Genomic DNA, 5000 nt, shown 5'->3' on the forward strand with positions numbered 1-5000 from the left:
TATTCTGAGCTCCTGGTTTAGCCCCGAAAGAGTGGCATCAAACAGTATTTTACAAAAAATATTGATCCCAATGCAGTACACCATATCGACGTGAAATTGGCAGGTGCACTAACTGGATGAGTCGAAGTGTAAAATGCGACCCATCCAGATACAACAATGCAAAAGCCTACAACACCTGGTATGCCCAGGCAGTCTCCCATCCAAGTACTGACAAGGCTCGACCATGCTTAGCTTCCGAGATCAGACGAGATCGGGCGCATTCAGGGTGATATGGTCGTAGGCAGTGCTTTCAGAGACCTGTCGAACACTCATATGTATAAAACAATCAACATTCAACTATACTCCTGGAGGTCATTGCTCGTGAAAACGTTTATTCTGAGCTCCTGGTTTAGCCCCGAAAGAGTGGCATCAAGCAGTATTTTACAAAAAATATTGATCCCAATGCAGTACACCATATCGACGTGAAATTGGCAGGTGCACTCACAGGATGAGTCGAAGTGTAAAAAGCGACCCATCCAGATACAACAATGCAAAAGCCTACAACACCTGGTATTCCCAGGCAGTCTCCCATCCAAATACTAACCAGGCTCGACCATGCTTAGCTTCCGAGATCAGACGAGATCGGGCGCATTCAGGGTGATATGGTCGTAGGCCGTGCTTGCAGAGACCTGTCGAACACTCAGATGTATTAAACAATCAACATTCAACTATACTTCTGGAGGTCATCGCTCAAAAAACCTTAATACTGGTAGAAACGAAGTTGTAAACTGAGTGTACCAGCCTGCAATAGATTAATGTGTCCGTCCGTCCGTCCGTCCCCTTTCAATACTTTAACGAAGTGAAATCTCGTGCTGTTGGGTGTATAAAATCAGTAATAGACAGCGCAGAGACTTGTCCTACCAGCCCACTCTGCAGGGACCTGTTTCTGAGCTCCTGGTTGAGCCCCGAAAGAGTGGCATCAAACATTATATTACAAAAAATATTGATCCCAATGCAGTACACCATATCGACGTGAAATTGGCAGGTGCACTCACTGGATGAGTCGAAGTGTAAAAAGCGACCCATCCAGATACAACAATGCAAAAGCCTACAACACCTGGTATTCCCAGGCAGTCTCCCATCCAAGTACTAACCAGGCTCGACCATGCTTAGCTTCCGAAATCAGACGAGATCGGGCGCATTCAGGGTGATATGGTCGTAGGCCGTGCTTGCAGAGACCTGTCGAACACTCATATGTATAAAACAATCAACATTCAACTATACTCCTGGAGGTCATCGCTCGTGAAAACGTTTATTCTGAGCTGCTGGTTTAGCCCCGAAAGAGTGGCATCAAACAGTATTTTACAAAAAATATTGATCCCAATGCAGTACACCATATCGACGTGAAATTGGCAGGTGCACTAACTGGATGAGTCGAAGTGTAAAACGCGACCCATCCAGATACAACAATGCAAAAGCCTACAACACCTGGTATTCCCAGGAAGTCTCCCATCCAAGAACTAACCAGGCTCGACCATGCTTAGCTTCCGAGATCAGACGAGATCGGGCGCATTCAGGGTGAGCTGGTCGTAGGCCATGCTTGGAAAGACCTGTCGCACATTCAGATGTATTAAACAATCAACATTCAACTATACTTCTGGAGGTCATCGCTCAAAAAACCTTTATACTGGTAGAAACGAAGTTGTAAACTGAGTGTACCAGCCTGCAATAGATTAATGTGTCCGTCCGTCCGTCCCCTTTCAATACTTTAACGAAGTGAAATCTCGTGCTGTTGGGTGTATAAAATCAGTAATAGACAGCGCAGAGACTTGTCCTACCAGCCCACTCTGCAGGGACCTGTTTCTGAGCTCCTGGTTGAGCCCCGAAAGAGTGGCATCAAACATTATATTACAAAAAATATTGATCCCAATGCAGTACACCATATCGACGTGAAATTGGCAGGTGCTCTCACTGGATGAGTCGAAGTGTAAAAAGTGACCCATCGAGATACAACAATGCAAAAGCCTACAACACCTGGTATTCCCAGGCAGTCTCCCATCCAAGTACTAACCAGGCTCGACCATGCTTAGCTTCCGAGATCAGACGAGATCGGGCGCATTCAGGGTGATATGGTCGTAGGCCGTGCTTGCAGAGACCTGTCGAACACTCATATGTATAAAACAATCAACATTCACCTATACTCCTGGAGGTCATCGCTCGTGAAAACGTTTATTCTGAGCTCCTGGCTTAGCCCCGAAAGAGTGGCATCAAACAGTATTTTACAAAAAATATTGATCGATATGCAGTACACCATATCGACGTGAAATTGGCAGGTGCACTAACTGGATGAGTTGAAGTGTAAAAAGCGACCCATCCAGATACAACAATGCAAAAGCCTACAACACCTGGTATTCCCAGGCAGTCTCCCATCCAAGTACTAACCAGGCTCGACCATGCTTAGCTTCCGAGATCAGACGAGATCGGGCGCATTCAGTGTGAGATGGTCGTAGGCCATGCTTGAAAAGACCTGTCGCACATTCAGATGTATTAAACAATCAACATTCAACTATACTTCTGGAGGTCATCGCTCAAAAAACCTTTATACTGGTAGAAACGAAGTTGTAAACTGAGTGTACCAGCCTGCAATAGATTAATGTGTCCGTCCGTCCGTCCCCTTTCAATACTTTAACGAAGTGAAATCTCGTGCTGTTGGGTGTATAAAATCAGTAATAGACAGCGCAGAGACTTGTCCTACCAGCCCACTCTGCAGGGACCTGTTTCTGAGCTCCTGGTTGAGCCCCGAAAGAGTGGCATCAAACATTATATTACAAAAAATATTGATCCCAATGCAGTACACCATATCGACGTGAAATTGGCAGGTGCACTCACCGGATGAGTCGAAGTGTAAAAAGCGACCCATCCAGATACAACAATGCAAAAGCCTACAACACCTGGTATTCCCAGGCAGTCTCCCATCCAAGTACTAACCAGGCTCGACCATGCTTAGCTTCCGAGATCAGACGAGATCGGGCGCATTCAGGGTGATATGGTCGTAGGCCGTGCTTGCAGAGACCTGTCGAACACTCATATGTATAAAACAATCAACATTCAACTATACTCCTGGAGGTCATCGCTCGTGAAAACGTTTATTCTGAGCTCCTGGTTTAGCCCCGAAAGAGTGGCATCAAACAGTATTTTACAAAAAATATTGATCCCAATGCAGTACACCATATCGACGTGAAATTGGCAGGTGCACTAACTGGATGAGTCGAAGTGTAAAACGCGACCCATCCAGATACAACAATGCAAAAGCCTACAACACCTGGTATGCCCAGGCAGTCTCCCATCCAAGTACTGACAAGGCTCGACCATGCTTAGCTTCTGAGATCAGACGAGATCGGGCGCATTCAGGGTGATATGGTCGTAGGCAGTGCTTTCAGAGACCTGTCGAACACTCATATGTATAAAACAATCAACATTCAACTATACTCCTGGAGGTCATTGCTCGTGAAAACGTTTATTCTGAGCTCCTGGTTTAGCCCCGAAAGAGTGGCATCAAGCAGTATTTTACAAAAAATATTGATCCCAATGCAGTACACCATATCGACGTGAAATTGGCAGGTGCACTCACAGGATGAGTCGAAGTGTAAAAAGCGACCCATCCAGATACAACAATGCAAAAGCCTACAACACCTGGTATTCCCAGGCAGTCTCCCATCCAAATACTAACCAGGCTCGACCATGCTTAGCTTCCGAGATCAGACGAGATCGGGCGCATTCAGGGTGATATGGTCGTAGGCCGTGCTTGCAGAGACCTGTCGAACACTCAGATGTATTAAACAATCAACATTCAACTATACTTCTGGAGGTCATCGCTCAAAAAACCTTAATACTGGTAGAAACGAAGTTGTAAACTGAGTGTACCAGCCTGCAATAGATTAATGTGTCCGTCCGTCCGTCCCCTTTCAATACTTTAACGAAGTGAAATCTCGTGCTGTTGGGTGTATAAAATCAGTAATAGACAGCGCAGAGACTTGTCCTACCAGCCCACTCTGCAGGGACCTGTTTCTGAGCTCCTGGTTGAGCCCCGAAAGAGTGGCATCAAACATTATATTACAAAAAATATTGATCCCAATGCAGTACACCATATCGACGTGAAATTGGCAGGTGCACTCACTGGATGAGTCGAAGTGTAAAAAGCGACCCATCCAGATACAACAATGCAAAAGCCTACAACACCTGGTATTCCCAGGCAGTCTCCCATCCAAGTACTAACCAGGCTCGACCATGCTTAGCTTCCGAGATCAGACGAGATCGGGCGCATTCAGGGTGATATGGTCGTAGGCCGTGCTTGCAGAGACCTGTCGAACACTCATATGTATAAAACAATCAACATTCAACTATACTCCTGGAGGTCATCGCTCGTGAAAACGTTTATTCTGAGCTGCTGGTTTAGCCCCGAAAGAGTGGCATCAAACAGTATTTTACAAAAAATATTGATCCCAATGCAGTACACCATATCGACGTGAAATTGGCAGGTGCACTAACTGGATGAGTCCAAGTGTAAAACGCGACCCATCCAGATACAACAATGCAAAAGCCTACAACACCTGGTATTCCCAGGAAGTCTCCCATCCAAGAACTAACCAGGCTCGACCATGCTTAGCTTCTGAGATCAGACGAGATCGGGCGCATTCAGGGTGAGCTGGTCGTAGGCCATGCTTGGAAAGACCTGTCGCACATTCAGATGTATTAAACAATCAACATTCAACTATACTTCTGGAGGTCATCGCTCAAAAAACCTTTATACTGGTAGAAACGAAGTTGTAAACTGAGTGTACCAGCCTGCAATAGATTAATGTGTCCGTCCGTCCGTCCCCTTTCAATACTTTAACGAAGTGAAATCTCGTGCTGTTGGGTGTATAAAATCAGTAATAGACAGCGCAGAGACTTGTCCTACCAGCCCACTCTGCAGGGACCTGTTTCTGAGCTCCTGGTTGAGCCCCGAAAGAGTGGCATCA

General features: G+C 45.9%; 8 non-coding genes and 3 pseudogenes across 8 annotated transcripts; all 11 read right to left on the bottom strand.

Annotated features, from left to right (window-relative positions):
* Nucleotides 1-163: 163 nt before the first annotated feature.
* Nucleotides 164-282, bottom strand: LOC142927960 (5S ribosomal RNA; annotated as a pseudogene).
* Nucleotides 283-534: 252 nt separating this feature from the next.
* On the bottom strand, nucleotides 535-653 carry LOC142926091 (5S ribosomal RNA). The gene has a single exon (XR_012943016.1). It is a non-coding gene; the product is annotated as a 5S ribosomal RNA (ribosomal RNA).
* Nucleotides 654-1084: 431 nt separating this feature from the next.
* On the bottom strand, nucleotides 1085-1203 carry LOC142926267 (5S ribosomal RNA). The gene has a single exon (XR_012943192.1). It is a non-coding gene; the product is annotated as a 5S ribosomal RNA (ribosomal RNA).
* Nucleotides 1204-1455: 252 nt separating this feature from the next.
* On the bottom strand, nucleotides 1456-1574 carry LOC142927751 (5S ribosomal RNA). The gene has a single exon (XR_012944675.1). It is a non-coding gene; the product is annotated as a 5S ribosomal RNA (ribosomal RNA).
* Nucleotides 1575-2001: 427 nt separating this feature from the next.
* Nucleotides 2002-2120, bottom strand: LOC142926635 (5S ribosomal RNA). Its single transcript, XR_012943559.1, has one exon. It is a non-coding gene; the product is annotated as a 5S ribosomal RNA (ribosomal RNA).
* Nucleotides 2121-2372: 252 nt separating this feature from the next.
* Nucleotides 2373-2491, bottom strand: LOC142927195 (5S ribosomal RNA). Its single transcript, XR_012944120.1, has one exon. It is a non-coding gene; the product is annotated as a 5S ribosomal RNA (ribosomal RNA).
* Nucleotides 2492-2918: 427 nt separating this feature from the next.
* On the bottom strand, nucleotides 2919-3037 carry LOC142926646 (5S ribosomal RNA). The gene has a single exon (XR_012943570.1). It is a non-coding gene; the product is annotated as a 5S ribosomal RNA (ribosomal RNA).
* Nucleotides 3038-3289: 252 nt separating this feature from the next.
* LOC142928319 (5S ribosomal RNA) lies at nucleotides 3290-3408 on the bottom strand (annotated as a pseudogene).
* Nucleotides 3409-3660: 252 nt separating this feature from the next.
* On the bottom strand, nucleotides 3661-3779 carry LOC142926092 (5S ribosomal RNA). The gene has a single exon (XR_012943017.1). It is a non-coding gene; the product is annotated as a 5S ribosomal RNA (ribosomal RNA).
* Nucleotides 3780-4206: 427 nt separating this feature from the next.
* LOC142926657 (5S ribosomal RNA) lies at nucleotides 4207-4325 on the bottom strand. The gene has a single exon (XR_012943581.1). It is a non-coding gene; the product is annotated as a 5S ribosomal RNA (ribosomal RNA).
* A 252-nt stretch (nucleotides 4326-4577) lies between these two features.
* On the bottom strand, nucleotides 4578-4696 carry LOC142928231 (5S ribosomal RNA; annotated as a pseudogene).
* Between the last annotated feature and the right edge of the window lie 304 nt (nucleotides 4697-5000).

Source organism: Petromyzon marinus, chromosome 23 (assembly GCF_048934315.1).
Source record: "Petromyzon marinus isolate PM22_M1 ecotype Great Lakes invasive population chromosome 23, UKy_Petmar_22M1.pri1.0, whole genome shotgun sequence".
In the NCBI taxonomy this organism is placed as follows: Eukaryota; Metazoa; Chordata; class Hyperoartia; order Petromyzontiformes; family Petromyzontidae; genus Petromyzon; species Petromyzon marinus.